Raw genomic sequence first — 15,398 nt, 5'->3', positions numbered from 1 at the left:
AAGATATTATATAATGTACTTATCACGTTTTGAGGGTTCGCCAATTGAGTCTCGATTCTTACGTTAATATGGTACGAACTCCAAAATGTGAAAATATTTATAAGATACCTTACACGTTATTGGTATAGTAAGCACAACACAAGACATACCGTGCACATCTCTATTGTGCTATTTGCAGAAAGAAAACACGTAAGTCTGAATAAAAGTCCGTTTTTAAATTCTTTTAATAACATACACCATACGCTAAAAGTCTATAGTTACTATAAATTCTTTAAATTAATAATCAGTAAAACAATTTTGGACTTTGTAAAAATGCAGATCTGTCAAAAATTGACCCTAATTCGCGATACAAATTATAATATAGCATAATTATTACGCTATATAATGTATATAATGTCTGCGTGTTATCGTCTTATTAGTTATCGTTTACAATTGTAAGAATTTAATTTAAGAATGATTAAATTAAGTTTTTTTATAAACAAAAGATTACTTGTAATATATTTTAAACTGAATGTAGGTACATACTTATTAGTTCTCATTAAATAAGTTGGTTGTTGACATTCGATAATAAGCGTAGTTTTAATTGTATAATAGTAGGTACATTCTAATCAATTATTATTATATTACTAATGACTTCATTAAAGTGTAAAAGTGTACGACATGTTCTATATAGGTAAAATAATAATAATATAAGTACATGTACGATGTATTTAATATATTCTATAAAATAATTGTTTTTTGTTTTTTGTTTTTTTTTTGATATTTTAATCTTTAAATCAAATTAAAACATTTTAATATTATATGTATAATATCATTAACCTTATATTGGCCAATATGTAATATTTAATAATTATAGATGATAATATTATACTGTTACAAGTTACAACTCTTCACGTTTCACAATTCACAAGTATAGATTATGTGACAAAAAATGAAAGTATTTAAAAATAGCAACCACATGCCTAATGAAGCTGTACAGTGTATAGATATAGGTATCCAAATTTATACTTTAGTTTACATTAAATTAAATTAATTTTTAATAAAAGCTATTTTAATTCAACTATACCTTATACTAAATTATAAAATAAAAACCTTTTTTTTTAAAACAGGTAATTGGTAAATTTAATTATTTTTTTAAGCTGAATAAACTATAAAAATCTAATAATAAATAGTTATATTCCCATGTACACATCGAGTTATTATGTAAACATCGCTCGATTGTTGGTTGCTATAGTTGCCACTATCGATACAAGCGCATGCGATGTTTTTTTTTAGTTCTGGCCGACAACGGCTTCGGCGGAAACACATGGCCAGTAGACAGTAGTATTCGTTTTGACGCGGTCGCATACACATTCGTTCACTCCGTCCTTTAGAAATACTCGTACTTCATCGTATTCAGTGTCCAGAATATAAATAAAGGTAAATAAATAAATAATTTTTCCATTAGAAAAAACCATTACTTAAATAATATTTAAAAAAAAAAATTAATATTTATATGATAATCATATAAATAAAATAATTTTTTATACTAGGCGACTACATGAATTTTTAAAAAGTCGTAAATTCTATTTGAAAAAATTCTTAGTATAACTGCAGTTAGATATCAATATTAAGTTTCATAGCACTATTTTTAGAATCCATCTGCCTTCGAAAAAAACAAAAGTATTATAATCGTTTGGTTCAAATTTAAAATCCATCGAATATCCGATTTTCTTTGAGATTCTAAGCGTAGTGGAGCGATGAATGTACCGATCCACGGTTTTACATAATGATGCACGTTTTTTGTTGTTTTTTTTTCGTGACCATTATTACCTTTAAGAGCTTTAAAAATTGAGAATGGTTATTGACAGTAAGCTATACTTGATCAAAATGATTAGGAAAAACGCAATTGTTTTAATAATTATTTTTTGACACATTTTTGACAAAATCAATTTTAATTTTTTTTTTTTTTTTGTAATTCAAAAATGAATAATCATAGAAACTTAAAACTTTCACTTCATTTTTGTTTGTGATATCTTGACGTATAATAATTTTCAAAATGTTTATTTATTTTACGGATGTTTTTTTTCAATTTACGAATGGTAATATTTTTATTTTTAGTAAACAATTTTTAAATATTAACGAAAGAAAGTGCTATGACGGCAATTAAAGGTTATAGAAATCAAATTATAACTCATAGTAATAATTTTCTATATGCATTTAAAAGTTCAGATTCTGACTTAATTTGTGAAAACCACAAAAATGTTTAAATTATTTCGCAGTTAACAATTCGTATAATTAAATTTTCATATCTGAAGATTGAAAATGAAATAGAATATACTTGAAAGTTTAAAACCACAAATATTTTTAACGACGAAAGTTTAAATTTGACATTGAAGTAGACGATTTTATTATTTTGTTATTTTGTTATAAACCATAAAATAGTGATCCTACAATTCAAACATTCCGCTACTATTAATTAAATTATCATATATATTCATCAAAAGCTTTTCAAGTTATTTTTTCTAAAAATTTCTAAGAAATTGTATAATCGGTTAAAACGCTTGAAAATGTAAAACAAGATTTTTTTATATACATATTGTATTTATAGTCTTATAGAAATTTAAAAATAGGCATGGTTCCTTTATGATAAGCTATGCAATTTATATTTTGATATTTGATATTTAAACAAAAGTAAGCATTTCAGTTGTTTTGATTTAATTAGAAAAATAAAAATAAAAAACATTGATCGTAAGGACTTGAAACTTTTCAGTTTTCACCACTTAGACTAATTTTATTTATAGTATGTAGTTACTTACACAAGGTTCTACTTTAAACGATACAGTTAGTTAATAACAATAATATATTATTTACCTAATATTAGTGATATTATACAATGTGTTCTATGTTTTGATAGAAATTAATTTTTTAATTTTTGTAGGTAGGTACTTCAATTGTTTTTTATTCATGTTTTTATAGTACTACCTAGGAAAATATAAAATTAATTTTGTTCAGAATAGTTTATTTTATTAGTATTGATATTTTTTATAATTTTTTTATACACATTTTAAAATTCACACGATGATACTTTTAAAGGTTTTTATTTTAAGTCCATAAAGATTAAAAATCAAAGCAAAATTGTTTTTAGTACAAGTTAGATAGGAAGTTATTTTATAATTTACACATACCATAGGCATTTATTACATCAAAATTAAGTTTTAATGTGTCTACATCATTTTGTGTCCTTGTAATATTTATGATATCTCTAAATAGATATTAATAACAATATTAAATAGATGTTGAATAAAAAATCAATGTATATAAATATTGCGAAACCAATATATTTGTTTTGAAAATGTAAATATTAATTTTAACACTGCGATATGAGATATTTTATCATAAATCTGCAGTTGGATAATCGAAAAACCATTGTTATGTAATATTAAACAAAACGAATATTCTAATATTTATAAAAGCGCTGAGATCTACTCTTGTGAAAAAACAATAACTCATCGTAGTTTATTAAATGTATGTGCCTTATTTATTTATGAAAACCCGTTTTGAACGTGGAGGAAAATATTAAGGTTTGCGGTAACTAGAAAATACGAACAGTTTAAAAAATGTTTGCCTTTTTTTTACTCGAGTAAACTTTAGTGTTTTGAAAGACAATAAAAATATTCTTTCTACCTGCTCGGTGTAAGCAGAGCAAAATATTTTGTTTCCTTATCAAACCCCGTCGGACACAATACACGTCGTACTGTTTATTGGAAAAAAAAATCCTAAATAATACAAGTTTAACGACCCTCATTACAGACGCGGAACCAATACGCGTATTACATACTATTATTATTATATGCATAGTAATAACTACTATTGCGCATTTGCGCGTATAGGTTTAAATTTCATATCCGTAGGATAAACATTCGTGTACACACGTACCTACCCATGTACGGTTTCGGTCGTCCCTTCCTTATTATTTTCATAATAGGCATGGACACAGTCATCGGTTTCATAAATATCTATACCGAAATCATCAGTCTTCGTACGTGTCAATTGTCACTTCGGGATTTGGATCCAATACTCGGTCTGCATACGTAATTATCTACGGAAAATCAATGTTTCAATATCATTTCCCATTGCAGTAGTGATAGGTACCTCCACCGTGGTATAGTCGAAGCGATTGCAATGGCGTGGGCGTCTCCTCTATAGGCTCTATATTACCATCGTATTGTATACCTACCTATATATATGTATATATATTATTGTATATAGGTACTAACAAAGTACAAACGGGTATTATATTCCGTGCGATATGCTCTTTTTGTTGCCTTGTACACTGCATTCGATAACTATAATGATAACACAATGCGCGATGACAATAAATAATCCGATGAATAATATTTAATAGTAGACGTATAGTCGTAAGACGGACGATGTCGTCTGATGCGTTTAAAGATTTTACTCGTCACAATTCTCTCGACGGTAAGTCTAGACGGCTGTACGTACGTACAGTCATCAGATTTAGCTTCGACGATATTAAGTTAGAACTGGTAAGCTTTTATGTTTAGATAGTAATACCTACTATTTAATATCCCGAGTGAATGTAAAATATAAGAGTATATATACGGGGCCGGCCCAAGCTATTTTGACGCCCCGGTCAATTTTTTGAAAAGCGCCCTTAATCAAATGCTCCATAATACATTTATTGTATTATAACACTTATTTGGATACAATTTATTGACGTATCGGCTGTAACACACACTTTTTTGGTTTTCCCGAGTTAATGATTATATATCATTGTATATTATTTTTAAATTATTTGTAATATAATAATAAAAACTAGAAACTGGAATAAAATCTATAAAAAAAAAATATATAACAGAATATTCTGTCATAGATAATTATTTGTATATTAAAAGCACCTCTAAAAAGTAGCGTCCCGGGCAACTGCTGGGTTCACCCGTATCTTGGGCCGGCACTGTATATATATTCTCCGTATATTATAAGTACATATAATAATATATAATAAGGTAGAAATAAATGGTCCGTGACGACATCATAATAAGCAGGAAAAGTAAAAATCGTGAAATTATCCGATTTGCCGAATATTATTGACACGCACACTTGATAAATAATTTGCGTGAAATATAACCATTGTTTAATAATTAGTTGGCAATAAATAAAATGTTCATATACCTATTATGCCTTGACGATGAAAATCTCTGACATCGTTAATCATTTGGATTTTTTCCGGATCACACACGTCATTGTAATATTTTTCTGGTGTTTATCGAACATAATATTTGATTTACTTTATTGCCATTTAGGTAAATATCGTACGTTATACATGTCTTATTGTCTTTTACCACCAACCTCCCCGATATAGGTACCTACTAAAACACGACGGTATAAATGGCCATCGTTAGTTTTAGTCGTGGTAACCATACATTTTACTCACATACATTGTTGTACGAGCACAATTATGGTTATACGCGGATCTCTATACTACGGGACTGTAAAATTACGACATTTTGTTTAGTCGTTTCTGACCTTTATATTTGTCACTTTTAAACCGACCAGTATCGTTATATTTAATTTATGCTGTGCGTAGGTATACATGTAATAATATAATACTATATTACTATGTATATCATACTAAAAATTTGTTCTTTACCGTCTTGAACTTAATGTGTCGAAACGCATCTAGATACCTTCCTACGTATATATTATTATTATATATATATATAGTTATTCTACCTGCGAACATAGTTCGAGGGAAATGTGATTTGACGATCGGAAAGTAATCAGGTCAACGGAGGAAGCCAAAAATAATATTGTTTTAACAATGCGATTTCGCGTGTGTGCTGGAGTGAAAACAAACACCCCGAATCGTCGATATATACCTCCGAGATAGTACGACAACCGCCGATTGTGGAAATCCTGCGAATAACAGGTGTGCTCACCCAGTCACGCTATTGTGTAACGTGTCCAACGTGTATGTAATATATTTACCGTATGCGTGGGTTAGCCGCATTTCAATGTGTGCAATAATATACCTATTCCCGAGTAATGATGTTTAAGCAACGCCAGCCCAGTGTAACAATACGGGGTGGGTGGGTCTTAATGTGTTTTTGTACGTCGTACCGATTCATAATAGTCTGAACCGCAGCGGCCATGCATTATAGCATAATATATTATTATATAATGTCGTTATATACATATGTATATAGTCCGCGTCCTTATGGACCTTTGGGACACGATGACCAATGACCACATAATGTGGTGCACACCACCGACTGCCATCATCAACACGCTATCCATACAACAGCCCTGCTACATCTCTTCACCATCATCACCATCGTCCTACTACCCATGTAATATAATCTATTCCGATCACTCATCTGCACTGCGACACGCCAAGAAAACCCTCTAAACGTGAATAAAAAAATGCATTTCAAAAAATTACCTTTACTAACTTTTACGTTTATTTTATACCTATGCCCTATATTGCTTGCATGATAAAATATTATTTATGTTACCTACTACTTACTAGACAATAGCGAATATCAAATTTGTAATGAGTGTTGCAGATTTACAATGTTCCTTAAATCTCGTTTTTTTTTCATGAAGATTATTGGGTTTAGGGTATTGACATAAACAAATTTCCACGCAACGAACTTTTTTCTCGACTCCTTGAAATTGATTTTATCACGAGTTGATTGTGGCTGCATAATATTATGCCTATATAGGTACCAATCTCGGTCGTAGAATGTTACGATAAAGGGTTGTGTTTCATAGAATGATTATGATTATCTTAAATATTGATATAATTGAATAATTATATTATACTAAAATGCATTTGAAATTCAGTAATAAAGCGAAGGTTTTAAACTTTGGTGAATAAAATCGAAAGGATATAGTTTAATATGATATTATTGAAATTTCGCTGTAATATTGGGTTAGATATCAACAATAGCCACGGTAGAGAATTTTAATTGTATTTTGTCGTTTAAACCTTTTAATATTGAATCGATATGGTTGTGACCAAAATTTGTATTGGTTAAATTTTCACGGTTATACCTATAAGTGAAAGACGCACAAGGTAACTGAAAATATAGCCCTCGGCACGCGGCAGTTAAAATAAATAATATTGTATACCTTGAAAAGTTTAAACCGTTGATTTTGTTCTAATTTCGTGACGATCCGGTCGTCCTTACAATGAAAACCAAAGGTCAATATTATTTTTACCTGATATATATTTTTTAAATCAAGTTCGCAATTTGTTTTATATAATACGACATAACGACTGCGTATATTACGATGTCGACACCATCCACGGATAATTAAAAATCTACCTATAGTTAAATCTCCCGTATATTATATCTTTATCATATTATACGAACTTGCACTTAGGTGCTAGGTGCACATAACACCTGCAGATAATTAATATTAATTAACTAAGAAATAAAAATTAAAAACTTGGGACGTATTTACAAACAAACTTTTTATTTTTTGAAGTATCATAATATTAATAAAATTTTATGACTAGGGTCTAGAGGTTTTTAAACAGTTTGTGGAAATGAAGGTTATTATACCCATCACCGTGATTGGTCTAACAGACTATATAAATCACAACAGATTATTTTTAAGAGAGTCCGCCGTCCTCGACTGATAGATTTATTTTATATAGATATATACCTACCTAGTTGTAGGTAATGTGAATATATAGGGACACTAAAATGGAAAATAAGAAAGTTCCGATGAATTTAATTACAATAATTTGTCATCAAACAGATTGTGTGTTGTTATGTAGTTTCGTTAGATGTATTAAATCATTAAACTGAAATCTGAAATTAAAACAAAGATCAAAGTATTAGGTTTTTTTTTATTATACCTATACCTAAAATAAAACTATTAAGATTTTTTTTAACACGAGTAGCTTAGGTACTTAAGTTTTGCTCTAAGGTGATAAATTGTTGTAGGTTATAGTTTCGTGTTGGTTATATCAAACTGAGTTTTAGTGTTATATTATATAAAATAAATACTATATTTATTATTTATGTATATACCTTCACTTATAATGATTTTAGTCTACTCATTTTAATTTTAATCTACTGTGGAAAATAAGTGAATGCAATTACCGATGTCTAATATGACTTCAAATTATATAGTTTCCCATAAAAGATAATTTCAGCGTATCAAAGTGTAAAAAATATGGATAATACGTTATATATTTATATTATTATTATAATGATTTAAAAGTTAGACTGATTAATATTTTAAACTCAAAAATACTTCGGAGAAAATTGTGTTTTTTTTTGTTGACAATCTTATATTAATTACAAAACAAGATATATATTCATTAGTTATTTTTCGCTAACATTAATTTCCGTCCAAATTTATTTTTATTGCTTTACTGTCTGAAAAATCGGCTTAAATAATTATTTAATCGGTATACAATATAATAATGGTATTAGATATACGAATACAATATAGCCGTTCCACGTTTGGCTGTTTTTTTAGATGATATAGACGTGTGATACTACGGAGTGTCTTAACTGTTGGAAACCGCATGGGATGAGATGAGTTTTTCTCACTATCTATCTTATATATATTGAATTTAAAAAAAAAAAACAGTTTTTTACACGATAATGCAAGTTTAGAATATAAATCCCAATATACGAGTACGCACTTATGATACTATAATATATATTATATACCTATCACACGTGCGCTGTAAACTCAAAAAGGGTTGGTGGTTACTTTTAACGACACCGACCGCGAAATATGTACATATTGTACCTACCATAATATATTATATGCGAGTCGTAGACAGGAAGCGCACGTCATCGATCCTCATTCCTCGCGGTCGTCTGCAGATACGTGAAGCCGATGGAGCGTATACATTATTATACAGGACTATATAGGAGAAACACGTACGCCAAGTCGACGCCCCGACTTTGCAGCAGTCCGATCGGTTTCATTTTGTTGCCATTATTTTTTTTCCTGCAACACGCCGTTTGACGAAAACGATATTTTCAATGTATTGTTGTATTTAACGTGTTTTGACGGAGTTATCTATTATAAGTTATAATCGTTTAAATGTGTATTGCGATGGTAGCCGCGACCGCCAAATCAAGTGCGATGCGAGCTGATTTGTAGGATTTAATAAAATCGGACATCGCACGTGAACACTGCTCAGTTATCCTTCAAATATTCGGGTGGAAATTAATACACACACACGTACACGCACGCACGCACTTATGCATATTATATATATATATATATATATATATATATATATAAATCTTTATTACACTTAATTTACCTATAATCTGCATGTGGTGAACCGACCACCGTGATTTCCAGTGTCAAGCCTAAACGAAAAAACGCGTCAGCCCATAACCCCCATCCATATATTCTACACGAAGAGTCACCCCCTCCCCCAAGCTGTTTCAGCTGCAAAATCAAGTAGGACCACTACGCGACGTGCTCGTGAATAGCTTATGGGGCTTTCGTTATCGAGGCTTAGGCATCGCGTCGGTTGGTAATTATATACGCTCGTATATGTATTTGGAGCAGCTATGGTGTGCTGCAGGGGTGGGGGGTAGGTGTTTAATTGGAGTTTTCGTTAAATCAGACGTATTTGTATATAGATAGGTCGTCGTGATGAATTGCGACGCGAAATCGGTGGTGTTTATAGACTCGCTGCAGCGGTTTGTCTCGCCAGAGTTATCTCATCGACCTTTCCACATACACACCCTCCAATATCGACACCTCAAGTATTTGCGTAGGGGCTTCACCCCGGGACTTGCTGCAACGCGTTTATCACTATATGAACCGCCGCGATGACTTTAATATGTGCATGCGATGAAAGAAACACACACACTCGCATACAGTGTACAGAATAGACTACTGTGTTTCGCCGTCGTAGCGATAAAACTGACGCGAGAATTCACGAGGTCCACCCTGTATATATATATATATATATATATATATATACTCCAGGTTAGCTATGGGGTACACGGGGAGGAAAACGACTTACTGCGGGCGCGATGATAATATTACGACCGGAAAGGACGAAACGAGTTAAATTACATTTTTTTCTTTCACGACGTCTGCGGCGTGTAGATATTATTAAATACGACTATATACGTGGTGTATAAATATATCTTCTGATTTCCGCACGCTTTGACGGAAAATAACAAGGTTTTATTTTTACTTTTTCAGTATCGCGTACTGTAATAAGTAATTTTTCATACACGAAAAATTGTAATAAAAAATAAATGGTCTACATACATATTATATTATATGCCTATAAGCAGTTATTGCATTTATAACTTCAACAATAAACGTAAACGAGGATTTGAATACTTACGTCATAATAATTTTTATTTTAATAATGTATAGCTTTTAGAATTATAAGTGGTTTGTGGAGACCTATAATAAGAAATGGTTTTGTTTTGATCGATTAATCAATAATTGTTTATTGTGTGTACCTACTGTGTCGCGTGACACTACACATAGAGCTTTGTGTCGATATTGCGCTGGCACAAGCGGTTGACTATTTTTTATAACCATTTATTTGCCAATATGCAAATATAATAATATGATAAATATTGTATACTATGAACCACCACACGAATATTCTAAAAATGTTAAGTTTAGTTATACAAGTGACTGCAGCGGCTACAGTTGTCATAAATCATAATATACGATGTTGTAGTCCTAGTTTCGTATCAGATAAAAAAAAATCTGCATATTTTATGTTATCTGTGAGAGTATGAATCAAGTCTGATCAGCTGAAGGACATTTGCAAAAATTACAAATTTCTTATTTCGATAACCTCAAAATCCGTTAACGCGCAGTACATTGCCCGAATACTACATTAAACCTTAAACCCCTGAGGCAGTGAGGCTACTGCAGCAGTGTGTTTAATTTCATAACATAACGTAAACACCACAAGTTCGTGGAATTATTTCGCTTTCCACAGTACTCGCCGCAATCGCGTCTCATTATAAAATAATCATTTATTTTCGATGCGACCCATGATACATAAGTAATGATGGCATTTATGATAGGTATGACTTTTTTTTTTGTGCTTTTGTCGATTGTCGATGTCGATTGTCGGTAACGACTTTTGTATTAGACTTATTTTTAGTTTTATGTAAGTAAGGGGGTGGGGATCAGATATCGCTTATCGATATTTCACACAATAATAGCCGTTGTAATTAGAATTATATTAATTAGTATACCTACCGGTCCAACTACCTACTATTAGACTATTTCGCCGCAAACGCTGTGCATTTAATATACGAATTATTATATCATAGCGAATGTCAAATTATAACATATTATTATTATTATTTTGACATCGAGAATTCGGAATTTGGCGATACGACGGGATAATGTTCCGCGTATTAAGGTCGAGTGGCTTGTAACTAATTGCGCGATTCTGCGTCGAGGGGATTTATGTTGACATCATCCCATCCACCCACTGCACCCTGCACTATTTACTAGGTCCAGGCCGTCCAGGGTATTATATTGTTGGAGCCATCATACACATTTACAATTATATAATATTATATATAGGTAAACACCGGACCACAGTTATCCGGAACACCACTGCAGACTGAATATTATACATTATGTGGGTACGTTTAATGTGGATGTGGTGATCGTTGTGTGGCAAAGTGATGGAAGTACGTAAACTTCCGCGAATATATATATATACGAATAGTTACTGCACAGTTTATGTGTAATTAGTTTCATGTTCAATTATTTACAAATTACAATAGTCGTGCCAATAGTTTCGAATTTTGGTCCTTATTATACGAGAGAATATACCATACACTTTTGAGTACGTTAGAATGATGTCCGCCAATAATCGTATCAAAATATATTATGGTTTGAGTATGCTGCTCGAAACTTTTTTTTTTATTTATTTAAAAAGAAACGGTGAAACCACGTGTGGAAGAATTTAATCGAAAAAGTTGCAAGTATATATTCTTATCGAAACTTCAGAAAAAAAAAAATTAAAATATTGTCGCATGATATCGCATGTAGTATATTATGCAATATATCTTTTCCATTATAAGATCGTTGAATTTTTATCGAAGTCAAACCCTCAGTAGTGACAGCGGGCGGTGGTGTACACCGTTTCGATATTACATAACTTGCGCTTATACATATTATGTATATATATTTGTATACATATTGTTATACACCACCACCGGTGAAACTCGGTCTCATTTTTGGCTATATTCGTCTTGTTATTGTATTTTATAACATTATAATTTATTATGATGTGAAATTTCGTATCGGTTTCGATATTATGTATACGTGACCCGATTCCATTGAGGGAGATTTTACAGTTTTTCGCCACTGTTCACCGTGAACTTTATATTATAAAATTATAATACACGTAAACAAAAGCAGACTTATTATTACGGTGCAGTAGAACTTGGCAAAACTATTCGGCTTTGATCTAAACTACGCGAGTACGTCCGGCAGTATTCTTTCATCGAAAAATTTTAACGATCCTCTATAATATTAGTATACCTATGCAATATGCGTGTAACTATTGTACATTAATGTGCCTATATAAGCTGATATACGCCAATGGATACGAGAAACCGTAGCTATATATTATATTACGATAATGATTATAAAATACTTCGGAAATTTCGTTTTGTGTCGCTTCTATAAATCAATCGATAAAAAATACTTCTGATGGGAAATAATAGGTAGGTAGGTAATTATCAACTTAAACGGTAGATATATATATGGCAAACCAGATTTTTATCGATTTATAAATTATTCGGTTTTTTTTATAAATTAAAAAACCTAAATAGTCGTTTCTGTACTATATATACTACCTCCTACTCGAGTTTTTTGTTCAAATGTATGTTGTTATCTTATATTATTTTTCTTTATCGTAATTTTTTGGCATATCGTTATGCAGATTATTCTTATTGTAACATTCTGAATTTTAAACTCTAATTGTATTTGTGAAATACATCATTATATGCGAGTCGAGATAAACAGTAACTAATTTTAATTTATATTCATCCATAGTTTTTAAACATACATATTATATAATATTATAATTAATATCATAAAAAAAATATATTGCTTGGTGTGGCGTGGTGGTACGCTCAACTGCGGAAACGCTTTGAGCATACGTACCGGCCGGTGTTACTAACTCCCGGATGGGTGACCACCCAGGTTTTAGCAACAAATCATTGGCACACTTACAAAAAAACAACATGTTCCAAACAACCGTTCCCTCTTTCACAGCTGTAAACCTACTATAAATATCCACTCAATGACCTTTGTTGCCTAGGGTTAATTAATAATAAAATATATATCATATAATGTAAGTATATGTTTAATAAAGTGGTGATCTGATACATAGTTAATCGTTAATCATTATATATAGTAATTTGTAGGTATTTACAAAATTATTTTTTACCTTGGAATACATATTTTTTAATATATAATACGAACCAGCTGCAGTTTGTGTATTTGGTTTAAAAAAAAATCTGTATAGGTACCTACCTACATTATTATAATTTTTGAGTGACTTTTGTTTCGGTGTCAGTGTTTATACCCCCTAGACCCTGGTCACCGCATCGGCATTCTAAACACAATCGTGATTTATCGACCTGGTTGGTAAGAAAAAACGGACTACGGAGAGCGAAAGAGAGAGAGAGAGAGATAGAGAGAGAGAAACGAGTGAGAGGGTGGTGGAATGGAGCGAGGAACTACGTATTTTACCCAATCCTTTCCGCGTGAAGATTTATCGTCATGTTAAATACTGTCCAGGTCGTGCTGCAGCGTCGCACGTTTTGCCCCTTCTCCATTGATATACCTATAATATAATGAAAAACAGATGTTTCCTGTACGGTTATGTGCCCAGCAATACATGTTGTGTAGGATTTATGGGAGGTCCACATGAACGAAATACGACCAACCGTGGATTATATTCTAATTACTATATAATATATTATATTGCCTTCACTTAAAAGATGACAAAACGAAAAATGTTTTCTGCAGCTATATTTTGGCACTAAAATTACATTTGGTAATCCGTATTAGGTATTCCAAAGTTCATCAGGAGATGAGTTGTTTTTTTTAATAAAATATAAAATTTTCAATTAATACATTGCAGCAGAAGTTTCAACGTCTGCGAGTTAGATTATGCAAGAATAAAAAAATTTAAACTGACAAACGCGTGATGGGTCGTTTTTTACTTTTTATTTTTTATTAATGGCCAGTACTTATACAAGCCCAGAAACTGACCACGGCAGAATCTAATTATTTAATCGTTTTTCGGTAAACCGCACAATGCTTGCAGCAGAGTCTTGCCAGTTGTCACTAAACTCGCGATGAACCGTTTTTGAATTGCCAGACACTTTTTGTTTGATGTCCTACCGACCCAGCACAGTAATCGAAACGGACAAGCTAATAGTTTCTACAGATTCAACGTTGTAAAATATTTACAAGGAAGTTGTTCAAAACTGGTATTTGTCAAATAAAAAAAAATAAATAAATATGTACCTATGAAAAAAAAATAATATGATCTTCCACATTACTCGACGTAATATTATAATTATTATTTATTTTGCAGTTAATAATTTGATTTTATTGGTAAAAAAGTAAGATTTGTTCTCTAGTTTCGTAACAATATATTCGAATCACCTCGGTCATTGGTTAATAACGATAAAAAGTATTTATAAATTAAAGCTCTAAAGTGATAATATAACAAACATATTATAAACTATATTTCTATCTTTGGAAAATATTACAAACAGCTTTCGGCCATAAACTCGTTGATTATATTATTACCTATATAGTCGTTTCGATAACTCAAATCACTGCGAGGGAATATATATAAATCCTACTTTTATATTTCTTCAGTTATATATACCTCAAAAATTCAAGTGGTAAGAAAAAAATCGAGTTCTCGAGGTTCTCGAAAGGCTCTCGAGACTCGGCTGTATATTTAAATATAGGTAGAATATATCATTATACGCCCAAATTATACAAGTATACACAATATTTATTGCAAATTTATATATCCGTATCTCTAAGATATCCATAGTGGGTGTTCACTATTCACGATTATATCTTGTAATGGTCTTTATAATTGTATAGTTATTAACGTATATGATAATAGTCATATTATGTATATATTTATTATACTGCAACTGACATGATCAATACAAAGGATTAAGATCGAATTCGATAATTATAATTTTATAATCCAGTAATCCACCGACGTTCGCTGATATTAAAACTCAATTTTATTCACGTAAGATACGAAATATACGCGTTCATTAATGCGCATAATATGAGCCTATACTAAAATACAGTGGTGTATTGCAGGCAAGTTATAGTAATAATCGGAAATTTGC

At 31.1% G+C, this 15,398-nt stretch overlaps 1 protein-coding gene across 1 annotated transcript in view; it reads left to right on the top strand.

Annotated features, from left to right (window-relative positions):
- The first annotated feature begins 1,285 nt into the window (after window positions 1-1,285).
- The window catches only part of LOC107165315 (Superoxide dismutase 3), an 83,797-nt gene continuing 69,684 nt past the window's right edge, over window positions 1,286-15,398 (top strand). The window contains exon 1 of the mRNA XM_089229921.1: window positions 1,286-1,419. The gene's annotated coding sequence lies outside the window, so the exon portion shown is untranslated. The remainder of the gene's footprint in view (window positions 1,420-15,398) is intronic.

Source organism: Diuraphis noxia, unplaced genomic scaffold (assembly GCF_037042655.1).
Source record: "Diuraphis noxia isolate RWA-SAM2 unplaced genomic scaffold, SU_Dnox_SAM2 contig0005, whole genome shotgun sequence".
Lineage (NCBI taxonomy): Eukaryota > Metazoa > Arthropoda > Insecta > Hemiptera > Aphididae > Diuraphis > Diuraphis noxia.
This window is presented reverse-complemented; position numbering and strand designations above follow the sequence as displayed.